A 13,613-nucleotide genomic window follows, 5' to 3' on the forward strand; every position below is an offset into this window, starting at 1 on the left:
TACTGGAGATGGTGGTCTAGTTGTCAGGTCTCTGGTCTAGCGTTTGTGAGGTGGTTAAGATTGTCTTGTTGGGGTTTTCGAGCACGTGGGTTTTTTGTTATTCCTAGTTTTAGTGTCTGCATTTCATCCACTCCCCTCGTTACCTTGTTTACTCCCTCATTAGTAGTTAAGTCTCTCCACCTGGAATTCCTGAGTTTTCTCCAGCTGTTCCTTGTTTTCTCCCAGCTCTATTTTCCTTATATTTCCCTTGTCTCCACTTGTCCGATGTTAGTCCGTTTGGTTTTCCCTGTGGGTTGTCCACCCTAACCTAACCTAACCTAACCTTGTCTTGTCTTGTCTTGTCTTGTCTTGTCTTGTCTTGTCTTGTCTTGTCTTGTCTTGCGAATTATAGATGTCTTGTCTTGTCTTGTCTTGTCTTGTCTTGTCTTGTCTTGTCTTGTCTTGTCTTGCGAATTATAGATGTCTTGTCTTGTCTTGTCTTGCGAATTATAGATGTCTTGTCTTGTCTTGTCTTGTCTTGCGAATTATAGATGTCTTGTCTTGTCTTGTCTTGTCTTGTCTTGCGAATTATAGATGTCTTGTCTTGTCTTGTCTTGTCTTGTCTTGCGACTTATAGATGTCTTGTCTTGTCTTGTCTTGTCTTGCGAATTATAGATGTCTTGTCTTGTCTTGTCTTGTCTTGCGAATTATAGATGTCTTGTCTAGTCTTGTCTTGTCTTGCGAATTATAGATGTCTTGTCTAGTCTTGTCTTGTCTTGCGAATTATAGATGTCTTATCTAGTCTTGTCTTGTCTTGCGAATTATAGATATCTTATCTAGTCTTGTCTTGTCTTGCGAATTATAGATATCTAGTCTTGTCTTGTCTTGCGAATTATAGATATCTAGTCTTGTCTTGTCTTGTCTTGCGAATTATAGATGTCTTGTCTTGTCTTGTCTTGCGAATTATAGATGTCTTGTCTTGTCTTGTCTTGCGAATTATAGATATCTAGTCTTGTCTTGTCTTGTCTTGCGAATTATAGATATCTAGTCTGGTCTTGTCTTGTCTTGTCTTGTCTTGTCCTGCGAATTATAGATATCTAGTCTTGTCTTGTCTTGCGAATTATAGATATCTAGTCTTGTCTTGTCTTGCGAATTATAGATATCTAGTCTTGTCTTGTCTTGTCTTGTCTTGCGAATTATAGATGTCTTGTCTTGTCTTGCGAATTATAGATATCTAGTCTTGTCTTGTCTTGTCTTGCGAATTATAGATATCTAGTCTTGTCTTGTCTTGCGAATTATAGATATCTAGTCTTGTCTTGCGAATTATAGATATCTTGTCTTGTCTTGTCTTGCGAATTATAGATATCTTGTCTTGTCTTGCGAATTATAGATATCTTGTCTTGTCTTGTCTTGTCTTGTCTTGTCTTGCGAATTATAGATATCTAGTCTTGTCTTGTCTTGTCTTGCGAATTATAGATGTCTTGTCTTGTCTTGTCTTGTCTTGCGAATTATAGATATCTTATCTAGTCTTGTCTTGTCTTGTTTTGTCTTGCGAATTATAGATATCTAGTCTTGTCTTGTCTTGCGAATTATAGATATCTAGTCTTGTCTTGTCTTGCGAATTATAGATATCTAGTCTTGTCTTGTCTTGCGAATTATAGATATCTAGTCTTGTCTTGTCTTGCGAATTATAGATATCTAGTCTTGTCTTGTCTTGCGAATTATAGATATCTAGTCTTGTCTTGTCTTGCGAATTATAGATATCTAGTCTTGTCTTGTCTTTCGAATTATAGATATTTAGTCTTGTCTTGTCTTGTTTTTCGAATTATAGATATCTAGTCTTGTCTTGTCTTGCGAATTATAGATATCTTGTCTTGTCTTGTCTTGTCTTGTCTTGCGAATTATAGATATCTAGTCTTGTCTTGTCTTGTCTTGTCTTGCGAATTATAGATATCTAGTCTTGTCTTGTCTTGCGAATTATAGATATCTAGTCTTGCCTTGTCTTGCGAATTATAGATATCTAGTCTTGTCTTGTCTTGTCTTGTCTTGTCTTGCGAATTATAGATATCTAGTCTTGTCTTGTCTTGTCTTGCGAATTATAGATATCTTGTCTTGTCTTGTCTTGTCTTGCGAATTATAGATATCTAGTCTTGTCTTGTCTTGTCTTGCGAATTATAGATGTCTTGTCTTGTCTTGTCTTGCGAATTATAGATGTCTAGTCTTGTCTTGTCTTGCGAATTATAGATGTCTTGTCTTGTCTTGTCTTTCGAATTATAGATATTTAGTCTTGTCTTGTCTTGCGAATTATAGATATCTTGTCTTGTCTTGTCTTGCGAATTATAGATGTCTTGTCTTGTCTTGTCTTTCGAATTATAGATATTTAGTCTTGTCTTGTCTTGCGAATTATAGATATCTTGTCTTGTCTTTTCTTGTCTTGCGAATTATAGATATCTAGTCTTGTCTTGTCTTGCGAATTATAGATGTCTTGTCTTGTCTTGTCTTGCGAATTATAGATATCTAGTCTTGTCTTGTCTTGCGAAATATAGATGTCTTGTCTTGTCTTGTCTTTCGAATTATAGATATTTAGTCTTGTCTTGTCTTGCGAATTATAGATATCTTGTCTTGTCTTTTCTTGTCTTGTCTTGCGAATTATAGATATCTAGTCTTGTCTTGTCTTGTCTTGCGAATTATAGATGTCTTGTCTTGTCTTGTCTTGCGAATTATAGATATCTAGTCTTGTCTTGTCTTGCGATTTATAGATATCTAGTCTTGTCTTGTCTTGTCTTGTCTTGGGAATTATAGATATCTTGTCTTGTCTTGTCTTGCGAATTATAGATGTCTTGTCTTGTCTTGCGAATTATAGATATCTTGTCTTGTCTTGCGAATTATAGATATCTAGTCTTGTCTTGTCTTGTCTTGCGAATTATAGATATCTAGTCTTGTCTTGTCTTGTCTTGTCTTGCGAATTATAGATATCTAGTCTTGTCTTGTCTTGTCTTGCGAATTATAGATGTCTTGTCTTGTCTTGTCTTTCGAATTATAGATATTTAGTCTTGTCTTGTCTTGTTTTTCGAATTATAGATATCTAGTCTTGTCTTGTCTTGCGAATTATAGATATCTTGTCTTGTCTTGTCTTGTGTTGTCTTGTCTTGTCTTGTCTTGCGAATTATAGATATCTAGTCTTGTCTTGTCTTGTCTTGTCTTGCGAATTATAGATATCTAGTCTTGTCTTGTCTTGCGAATTATAGATATCTTGTCTTGTCTTGTCTTGTGTTGTCTTGTCTTGTCTTGTCTTGCGAATTATAGATATCTAGTCTTGTCTTGTCTTGTCTTGTCTTGCGAATTATAGATATCTAGTCTTGTCTTGTCTTGCGAATTATAGATATCTAGTCTTGTCTTGTCTTGCGAATTATAGATATCTAGTCTTGTCTTGTCTTGTCTTGTCTTGTCTTGCGAATTATAGATATCTAGTCTTGTCTTGTCTTGTCTTGCGAATTATAGATATCTTGTCTTGTCTTGTCTTGTCTTGCGAATTATAGATGTCTTGTCTTGTCTTGTCTTGCGAATTATAGATATCTAGTCTTGTCTTGTCTTGCGAATTATAGATATCTAGTCTTGTCTTGTCTTGTCTTGCGAATTATAGATGTCTTGTCTTGTCTTGTCTTTCGAATTATAGATATTTAGTCTTGTCTTGTCTTGCGAATTATAGATATCTTGTCTTGTCTTTTCTTGTCTTGCGAATTATAGATATCTTGTCTTGTCTTGTCTTGTCTTGCGAATTATAGATATCTAGTCTTGTCTTGTCTTGCGATTTATAGATATCTAGTCTTGTCTTGTCTTGTCTTGTCTTGTCTTGGGAATTATAGATATCTTGTCTTGTCTTGTCTTGCGAATTATAGATGTCTTGTCTTGTCTTGCGAATTATAGATGTCTTGTCTTGTCTTGCGAATTATAGATATCTAGTCTTGTCTTGTCTTGTCTTGCGAATTATAGATATCTAGTCTTGTCTTGTCTTGTCTTGTCTTGCGAATTATAGATATCTAGTCTTGTCTTGTCTTGTCTTGCGAATTATAGATATCTAGTCTTGTCTTGTCCTGCGAATTATAGATATCTAGTCTTGTCTTGTCTTGCGAATTATAGATATCTAGTCTTGTCTTGTCTTGCGAATTATAGATATCTAGTCTTGTCTTGTCTTGTCTTGTCTTGCGAATTATAGATATCTAGTCTTGTCTTGTCTTGTCTTGCGAATTATAGATATCTTGTCTTGTCTCGTCTTGTCTTGCGAATTATAGATATCTTGTCTTGTCTTGTCTTGCGAATTATAGATATCTTGTCTTGTCTTTTCTTGTCTTGCGAATTATAGATATCTTGTCTTGTCTTGTCTTGCGAATTATAGATATCAAGTCTTGTCTTGTCTTGCGAATTATAGATATCTAGTCTTGTCTTGTCTTGTCTTGTCTTGCGAATTATAGATGTCTTGTCTTGTCTTGTCTTGCGAATTATAGATATCTTGTCTTGTCTTGTCTTGCGAATTATAGATGTCTTGTCTTGTCTTGCGAATTATAGATGTCTTGTCTTGTCTTGCGAATTATAGATATCTAGTCTTGTCTTGTCTTGTCTTGCGAATTATAGATATCTAGTCTTGTCTTGTCTTGTCCTGCGAATTATAGATATCTTGTCTTGTCTTGTCTTGCGAATTATAGATATCTAGTCTTGTCTTGTCTTGCGAATTATAGATATCTAGTCTTGTCTTGTCTTGTCTTGTCTTGCGAATTATAGATATCTAGTCTTGTCTTGTCTTGTCTTGTCTTGTGAATTATAGATATCTAGTCTTGTCTTGTCTTGTCTTGCGAATTATAGATATCTTGTCTTGTCTCGTCTTGTCTTGCGAATTATAGATATCTTGTCTTGTCTTTTCTTGTCTTGCGAATTATAGATATCTTGTCTTGTCTTTTCTTGTCTTGCGAATTATAGATATCTTGTCTTGTCTTGTCTTGCGAATTATAGATATCTAGTCTTGTCTTGTCTTGTCTTGTCTTGCGAATTATAGATATCTTGTCTTGTCTTGTCTTGCGAATTATAGATGTCTTGTCTTGTCTTGCGAATTATAGATGTCTTGTCTTGTCTTGCGAATTATAGATGTCTTGTCTTGTCTTGCGAATTATAGATGTCTTGTCTTGTCTTGCGAATTATAGATATCTAGTCTTGTCTTGTCTTGCGAATTATAGATATCTAGTCTTGTCTTGTCTTGCGAATTATAGATATCTAGTCTTGTCTTGTCTTGCGAATTATAGATATCTTGTCTTGTCTTGTCTTGCGAATTATAGATATCTTGTCTTGTCTTGTCTTGCGAATTATAGATATCTTGTCTTGTCTTGTCTTGCGAATTATAGATATCTAGTCTTGTCTTGTCTTGTCTTGTCTTGCGAATTATAGATATCTAGTCTAGTCTTGTCTTGTCTTGTCTTGTCTTGACTCGTCTTGCGAATTATAGATATCTAGTCTTGTCTTGTCTTGCGAATTATAGATATCTAGTCTTGTCTTGCGAATTATAGATATCTTGTCTTGTCTTGTCTTGTCTTGTCTTGTCTTGCGAATTATAGATATCTAGTCTTGTCTTGTCTTGCGAATTATAGATATCTTGTCTTGTCTTGCGAATTATAGATATCTAGTCTTGTCTTGTCTTGTCTTGTCTTGCGAATTATAGATATCTAGTCTCGTCTTGTCTTGCGAATTATAGATATCTAGTCTTGTCTTGTCTTGCGAATTATAGATATCTAGTCTTGTCTTGTCTTGTCTTGCGAATTATAGATATCTAGTCTTGTCTTGTCTTGCGAATTATAGATGTCTTGTCTTGTCTTGTCTTGTCTTGCGAATTATAGATATCTAGTCTTGTCTTGTCTTGCGAATTATAGATATCTAGTCTTGTCTTGTCTTGCGAATTATAGATATCTTGTCTTGTCTTGTCTTGCGAATTATAGATATCTAGTCTTGTCTTGTCTTGCGAATTATAGATATCTAGTCTTGTCTTGTCTTGTCTTGTCTTGGGAATTATAGATATCTTGTCTTGTCTTGTCTTGCGAATTATAGATGTCTTGTCTTGTCTTGCGAATTATAGATATCTTGTCTTGTCTTGCGAATTATAGATATCTTGTCTTGTCTTGTCTTGTCTTGCGAATTATAGATGTCTTGTCTTGTCTTGTCTTGCGAATTATAGATATCTAGTCTTGTCTTGTCTTGCGATTTATAGATATCTAGTCTTGTCTTGTCTTGTCTTGTCTTGGGAATTATAGATATCTTGTCTTGTCTTGTCTTGCGAATTATAGATGTCTTGTCTTGTCTTGCGAATTATAGATATCTTGTCTTGTCTTGCGAATTATAGATATCTAGTCTTGTCTTGTCTTGTCTTGCGAATTATAGATATCTAGTCTTGTCTTGTCTTGTCTTGTCTTGCGAATTATAGATATCTAGTCTTGTCTTGTCTTGTCTTGCGAATTATAGATGTCTTGTCTTGTCTTGTCTTTCGAATTATAGATATTTAGTCTTGTCTTGTCTTGTTTTTCGAATTATAGATATCTAGTCTTGTCTTGTCTTGCGAATTATAGATATCTTGTCTTGTCTTGTCTTGTGTTGTCTTGTCTTGTCTTGTCTTGCGAATTATAGATATCTAGTCTTGTCTTGTCTTGTCTTGTCTTGCGAATTATAGATATCTAGTCTTGTCTTGTCTTGCGAATTATAGATATCTAGTCTTGTCTTGTCTTGCGAATTATAGATATCTAGTCTTGTCTTGTCTTGTCTTGTCTTGTCTTGCGAATTATAGATATCTAGTCTTGTCTTGTCTTGTCTTGCGAATTATAGATATCTTGTCTTGTCTTGTCTTGTCTTGCGAATTATAGATGTCTTGTCTTGTCTTGTCTTGCGAATTATAGATATCTAGTCTTGTCTTGTCTTGCGAATTATAGATATCTAGTCTTGTCTTGTCTTGTCTTGCGAATTATAGATGTCTTGTCTTGTCTTGTCTTTCGAATTATAGATATTTAGTCTTGTCTTGTCTTGCGAATTATAGATATCTTGTCTTGTCTTTTCTTGTCTTGCGAATTATAGATATCTTGTCTTGTCTTGTCTTGTCTTGCGAATTATAGATATCTAGTCTTGTCTTGTCTTGCGATTTATAGATATCTAGTCTTGTCTTGTCTTGTCTTGTCTTGTCTTGGGAATTATAGATATCTTGTCTTGTCTTGTCTTGCGAATTATAGATGTCTTGTCTTGTCTTGCGAATTATAGATGTCTTGTCTTGTCTTGCGAATTATAGATATCTAGTCTTGTCTTGTCTTGTCTTGCGAATTATAGATATCTAGTCTTGTCTTGTCTTGTCTTGTCTTGCGAATTATAGATATCTAGTCTTGTCTTGTCTTGTCTTGCGAATTATAGATATCTAGTCTTGTCTTGTCCTGCGAATTATAGATATCTAGTCTTGTCTTGTCTTGCGAATTATAGATATCTAGTCTTGTCTTGTCTTGCGAATTATAGATATCTAGTCTTGTCTTGTCTTGTCTTGTCTTGCGAATTATAGATATCTAGTCTTGTCTTGTCTTGTCTTGCGAATTATAGATATCTTGTCTTGTCTCGTCTTGTCTTGCGAATTATAGATATCTTGTCTTGTCTTGTCTTGCGAATTATAGATATCTTGTCTTGTCTTTTCTTGTCTTGCGAATTATAGATATCTTGTCTTGTCTTGTCTTGCGAATTATAGATATCAAGTCTTGTCTTGTCTTGCGAATTATAGATATCTAGTCTTGTCTTGTCTTGTCTTGTCTTGCGAATTATAGATGTCTTGTCTTGTCTTGTCTTGCGAATTATAGATATCTTGTCTTGTCTTGTCTTGCGAATTATAGATGTCTTGTCTTGTCTTGCGAATTATAGATGTCTTGTCTTGTCTTGCGAATTATAGATATCTAGTCTTGTCTTGTCTTGTCTTGCGAATTATAGATATCTAGTCTTGTCTTGTCTTGTCCTGCGAATTATAGATATCTTGTCTTGTCTTGTCTTGCGAATTATAGATATCTAGTCTTGTCTTGTCTTGCGAATTATAGATATCTAGTCTTGTCTTGTCTTGTCTTGTCTTGCGAATTATAGATATCTAGTCTTGTCTTGTCTTGTCTTGTCTTGTGAATTATAGATATCTAGTCTTGTCTTGTCTTGTCTTGCGAATTATAGATATCTTGTCTTGTCTCGTCTTGTCTTGCGAATTATAGATATCTTGTCTTGTCTTTTCTTGTCTTGCGAATTATAGATATCTTGTCTTGTCTTTTCTTGTCTTGCGAATTATAGATATCTTGTCTTGTCTTGTCTTGCGAATTATAGATATCTAGTCTTGTCTTGTCTTGTCTTGTCTTGCGAATTATAGATATCTTGTCTTGTCTTGTCTTGCGAATTATAGATGTCTTGTCTTGTCTTGCGAATTATAGATGTCTTGTCTTGTCTTGCGAATTATAGATGTCTTGTCTTGTCTTGCGAATTATAGATGTCTTGTCTTGTCTTGCGAATTATAGATATCTAGTCTTGTCTTGTCTTGCGAATTATAGATATCTAGTCTTGTCTTGTCTTGCGAATTATAGATATCTAGTCTTGTCTTGTCTTGCGAATTATAGATATCTTGTCTTGTCTTGTCTTGCGAATTATAGATATCTTGTCTTGTCTTGTCTTGCGAATTATAGATATCTTGTCTTGTCTTGTCTTGCGAATTATAGATATCTAGTCTTGTCTTGTCTTGTCTTGTCTTGCGAATTATAGATATCTAGTCTAGTCTTGTCTTGTCTTGTCTTGTCTTGACTCGTCTTGCGAATTATAGATATCTAGTCTTGTCTTGTCTTGCGAATTATAGATATCTAGGCTTGTCTTGCGAATTATAGATATCTTGTCTTGTCTTGTCTTGTCTTGTCTTGCGAATTATAGATATCTAGTCTTGTCTTGTCTTGCGAATTATAGATATCTTGTCTTGTCTTGCGAATTATAGATATCTAGTCTTGTCTTGTCTTGTCTTGTCTTGCGAATTATAGATATCTAGTCTCGTCTTGTCTTGCGAATTATAGATATCTAGTCTTGTCTTGTCTTGCGAATTATAGATATCTAGTCTTGTCTTGTCTTGTCTTGCGAATTATAGATATCTAGTCTTGTCTTGTCTTGCGAATTATAGATGTCTTGTCTTGTCTTGTCTTGTCTTGCGAATTATAGATATCTAGTCTTGTCTTGTCTTGCGAATTATAGATATCTAGTCTTGTCTTGTCTTGCGAATTATAGATATCTTGTCTTGTCTTGTCTTGCGAATTATAGATATCTAGTCTTGTCTTGTCTTGCGAATTATAGATATCTAGTCTTGTCTTGTCTTGCGAATTATAGATATCTAGTCTTGTCTTGTCTTGTCTTGCGAATTATAGATATCTTGTCTTGTCTTGTCTTGCGAATTATAGATATCTAGTCTTGTCTTGTCTTGCGAATTATAGATATCTAGTCTTGTCTTGTCTTGCGAATTATAGATATCTAATCTTGTCTTGTCTTGTCTTGCGAATTATAGATGTCTTGTCTTGTCTTGTCTTGTCTTGCGAATTATAGATGTCTTGTCTTGTCTTGTCTTGCGAATTATAGATATCTAGTCTTGTCTTGTCTTGCGAATTATAGATGTCTTGTCTTGTCTTGTCTTGTCTTGCGAATTATAGATATCTAGTCTTGTCTTGTCTTGCGAATTATAGATATCTAGTCTTGTCTTGCGAATTATAGATATCTTGTCTTGTCTTGTCTTGCGAATTATAGATATCTAGTCTTGTCTTGTCTTGCGAATTATAGATATCTAGTCTTGTCTTGTCTTGTCTTGCGAATTATAGATATCTTGTCTTGTCTTGTCTTGCGAATTATAGATATCTAGTCTTGTCTTGTCTTGCGAATTATAGATATCTAGTCTTGTCTTGTCTTGCGAATTATAGATATCTAGTCTTGTCTTGTCTTGTCTTGCGAATTATAGATGTCTTGTCTTGTCTTGTCTTGTCTTGCGAATTATAGATGTCTTGTCTTGTCTTGTCTTGCGAATTATAGATATCTAGTCTTGTCTTGTCCAGGCTCCAGAGCGTTCTTGTCTATTACCAGAACCTTCTTGTGTCTTGCTCTCAGCTTACCCGAATTACAACGACTGTCATTTCATCTGATCGAGGGACCTTGCTACTACCTCCAGCTGCCTGGGAAGCTCACTGGTTAACTACACGTGAGATCACCTACCTGACATCCTATCCCTTTGTTCTTTACCAGCTGTTAATTGGGGGAATTGAACCTACAACCCTACTCTGTCAAGCTTACGGGATCTCCATGACTGTGGTCATCAGCTCCCGCTCGAGGCAGATACAGCAGCTCTTCTCGAATCTCTTGCTGAAAGGAGTTTCACCAGCCAGACCCTCATCAAGTGGATTTCTTCCTTTGCTCTCGCTGGAAGGAATTAGGTTCAGTCGAATCGTCATCAAGCGGATTCTCCCTTGGCACTCGCTAGAAGGAATTGCATTCAGTCGAATCGTCATCAAGCGGATTCTTCCTTAGTCCTCACAGAGTGGAGTTACAGATTTGGTCTGCTTTCAGTAGGCGGAATGATCCCTGGCCCTCGCTGGGCGGAATTTTCTTGTTTTGTAACCTGTCTGCAGCAGGTGGACTTTTACTTGGCCCTTTCTGGACACACTCCCTCATTTGGTTCATTGAGACATTGACTATTTTTGCCCCTGCTGATTTACAAACCTTTTGGTGTACTCCCCGGCCGAGCGCTCGAGCCTGTATTGTCGTAGCTGCTTTGATCTCCTGACATCCTGTATTTGTGCCTTTTATTTCCCTGTTTGAGCTGGGTCTAATAAAACCTACCTGTTCCTGCATCTGACTCTTGAGTCGTTCATAACACTAGTGGGTTAAAACACTGAACTGGTAAATCAAAAGGTTGCTGGTTCGATCCCAGCAGCCACCACCAGTGTATCCTTGAGCAAGACACTTTACTCCACGTTGCTCCAATGGGATTTTCCCTGTAATAAGTGCACTGTAAGTCGCTTTGGATAAAAGCGTCTGCCAAATGACTGAGTGTAATGTAAATGTATGAACGCAAAAATATTAATCTCTCAGAAAAGTGATAGGCGGCCTAATCTGGATTGGTTATACAGTTTCAGAAAAAATAAAATAAAAAATTCTACACAGGACAAAGTGACAGTCACGGAAAGATATTTTTGTTGATACGGCTGCTCCCTGTTACATACTTATTACATATGTGATGCACGACATTCAAATAGGAACATTGAAAGAGTTTCAAGGACATACCGAAGAAAGCAAGATTTACATCTTTCAGTTTTCAATTGGATAGAGAATTGGGCAAAGTGTAATGATGTCTCATGCAGCTACATCCACATATGATACAATGAAATATGTTTTCATTACTAGGCTTCTTTTTACTTTAAAGTTTAGACAGGACAAGCCCTCTATTTAGTTATAGGAATTTGGAAGTTAGCAAAATCAGACTCTTACTAAAAGTTATATATAAATACTGTAATGGTCATGATGGCTAAAACAATTTGTAACATTCTTTCTCAGCCCTGGAACTGCATATTTTGTGAGCCCATTTTCTAGGAAAATCTTTGATGAGGGGCAACGCTATTCTTAGGTTTGTGCCATATATTACAAATACATACTTTTCAGTGTTTCACTGGCAAACAAGTAGGACAGTTCTCTGAGGGTATCGGCACGAGTTGAAAGATATTTCCAACGGTTTTCCCTCTCTGCAACAAGAATCTTCTGCTCCTCCTGAAGTCTCCCTAATGACATGATGATGTCGACTGCCTTTCTATTTGTCCTTTGATCGACAGACGCATGAAAAAAAACAGCACTGTTACTCGAACAAATACAGTTAAAGATCTAGGCTTAATATTAGACGGCAACCTGTCATTTAAAAATCACATCTCAAATAAAACAAAAAACAGCCACCTTAGAAATGTTGCCAAATTACGAAATATTTTATGTGTTGTTGACATAGAAATGCTTATTCATGCATTTGTGACCTCAAGACTATTGTAATGCTCTACTTAGTGGTTGTCCTGTCTATCCAGATCAAGAAAATACGATCACATAACTCCAATTTTATCATCCATTCACTGGTTACCCATTAGGTATTGTATTGATTTTAAAGTTATTTGAATCACTTATAAAGCCTTAAAACAGGTTAGCCCCTACCTACTTAAGAGAGCTTCTATCACATTACAACCCATCACGCTCTCTAAGATCTCAAAACTCTGGACTTTTGATGACACCTAGAATAACTAATTCCCTCAAAGGGGGTAGAGCTTTGTCATACGTAGCACCTTAACTCTGGAATAGCCTTCCAGATACTTCCAGATACTTTTCAAAATAATTAATGCATAGTTAATGAACAGCAGCTACGATAATTATTCTATTTCTGCCTCCACCTCGGGATGCCCATCCCCAACTAGAGATTATGTCAGCTACAGCTGAAAATCCTGTGCCATCCTCCTGCGAGAGCCTTCGGACTGACATACCATCCCAGCTCCATCTCAGGCAACTCCATCACCTCCAAGAGAAAGGCGACCCTCTGACCATACCAGCTCAGTAAATTCCATCCCCAACCAAGAGCAAAGGCGGACTACTTGTCACATTAATGCTAATGTTACGTTACTTGGTTGTGGAGAGGAAGCAGGGACGAGAGCTGTGGGGCATGGTCGGTTTCGTGAGTAATAGTTGGAATCAGCAGTGCGCACACCGGTCACGCATATCTCACGGAGGAAATCGGGAGCATAAGAGGATGAGTGACAGGACTGCTGACGAGAGAGGACCGTGCCCGGACATATGTCTTACGTTTGTATTTATGTTCTTGTGGCCGGCAGTCGACTTTGAGGTGGCTGCGGGCATTTTACTTCCGTGTTATTGTTTGTTTATTTTGATTAAACTTTATTTCAATATTTGTCGGTTCCCACCTCCTTCCTTCCTTTTATTAAACCTCGTTACACTGGTGACGAAACACGAGAGGAAGGAGGGGCATCGCGGTGCTAAGTAGTTCGGGCAGTGCGGACGAGGGACGTCCAACAGCGTTGCCCGAGGCGGTGGTTCTGGAGCAGGGTTCGGATGAGATGGAGAGCTCTCTGCCTTGCTCCTGGGCCGAGGTGTGGTGAAGCCGTCCAAGAGGGAGCGGAGGAGTCGGCGCGTTGGTCGTGAGCCGGAATCCTGCTGCCAACAGCCATGAAGGTGAGGAACAGGAAGCGGCTGCCCTCACTCGTGGGAGCCATCAACAACCACCAGGAGGAGGAGGAGGATTGGACCGTCCACAAGACGTCCAGCACCACCGCCTAGCTCCGCGAGGAAGAGCCTCTCGGCTGGGCTGAGCGACAGTGTGTCGAAGAAACGGGCCTAAAGTTTTTTCCTCTCTCCCCTCTCTCCTCCCTGTTGCTCCTGGTGCTGCCGTTTCCATTCACTTGTCTTGTTGGTGCATACCCCCAGGGCGCTGCGGACGCCGAGACTGGCTCCCCGGTGGTACCGCCCAGCCTGTAAGGGGCGATGGGGTATGTGGTGAGGAAGGCAGGATGAGAGCCGTGGGGTTGCAATCAGCTCTG

This window comes from Triplophysa dalaica, chromosome 24 (assembly GCF_015846415.1).
Source record: "Triplophysa dalaica isolate WHDGS20190420 chromosome 24, ASM1584641v1, whole genome shotgun sequence".
Taxonomy (NCBI): Eukaryota; Metazoa; Chordata; class Actinopteri; order Cypriniformes; family Nemacheilidae; genus Triplophysa; species Triplophysa dalaica.